Source organism: Pygoscelis adeliae, unplaced genomic scaffold (assembly GCF_000699105.1).
Source record: "Pygoscelis adeliae isolate BGI_AS28 unplaced genomic scaffold, ASM69910v1 Scaffold58, whole genome shotgun sequence".
In the NCBI taxonomy this organism is placed as follows: domain Eukaryota; kingdom Metazoa; phylum Chordata; class Aves; order Sphenisciformes; family Spheniscidae; genus Pygoscelis; species Pygoscelis adeliae.
This window is the reverse complement of record NW_008825564.1, coordinates 460,164-461,260: the sequence shown is the minus strand read 5'-3', so window position 1 is coordinate 461,260 and position 1,097 is coordinate 460,164.

Below are 1,097 nucleotides of genomic sequence, written 5' to 3'. Positions count from 1 at the left end.
GAACCGCCAGCTACCGCATCCCGCACTTTATCTGGAGAAGTGCTGGTGGAAGTGGTGCTACCAGTGTACTGAAATACAGCCAGTATATACTGCAGGGGAAGAGCTGAGCTTACTTCGAAAGACAGTTATTTCCCTAAGGTTGTAGATTTTCCTTGAGGCACAAGGAAAGTTACCAGGATTACTGAAAATCCATTTTGCTTTTTCTTTCTGAGTAACACTTTGATCAGTGGCAATGAATGAAGCAAGAAAAAACAAATAAGCTGTCAGCAGCATCAGCATCCTTCACAACCTCCTGATCCCACTATTTAGGCTTCCTGATCCCAGAATAACAGCAGGAAAGTGGCCAGACGCTTCACTGTACGTAGGTCACATTTATTCAAGGGGAACTTATCCAAAAATTTCTATGTAAGCACAGCCTGATAATTCTTGTATTTCTGGTCAAGATAATGATTCAGAAATGTTTGTGTTCTAGTAGGTTTGAGCCTGGAGAAGACATAGGAAACGTACAGAAGTGGGCAAGAAATCACTAAATACTGTGACTGACCGCAGCATCATACATGCTCCCGTTTACCAGGCTAACCAACAACCATCCTTACGGTCTTCTTGCCTCTTGGAGCAGAAAGCTACCGGTCAGTGCCTCGGAGAAGCAGCTGGAAGAACGTGGTGGGGATCCATAAGGGCACGTAAACTGCTGCGAACCGGGCCCAGCCACCGCGGAGGTCTTGCCCCCAGACCCCAGCAGTCACACCCCAGCCCTTTGCCCTTTCAGGTTTCAAAGACGTCTTCCCACGGTGGCCCGTACACCCTGTGTTCTTGCTCATACGGCACTGCCCAGCTTGCCACTAGCCCGCTTACGACCGGTCACCCCGAAAGGGCTCGTGGGCCACGGCAGGTCGCAGCCAGGAAGAGCAGCGGGACCCGAACGGAACTGCAGCCTCCACCCAGCGCCACCACGTCCGAACATCCACAAAAACACCCTCGTGGGACAGCACCGCTCGTCCCCCTCCTCTCCCCAAAGAGCACCCTCACACGAACCAAGCCCCGAGGGGCCTGCACCCCGGGGGGGCTGCACGCCCAGCCCCGCGGCGGGCGCAAGC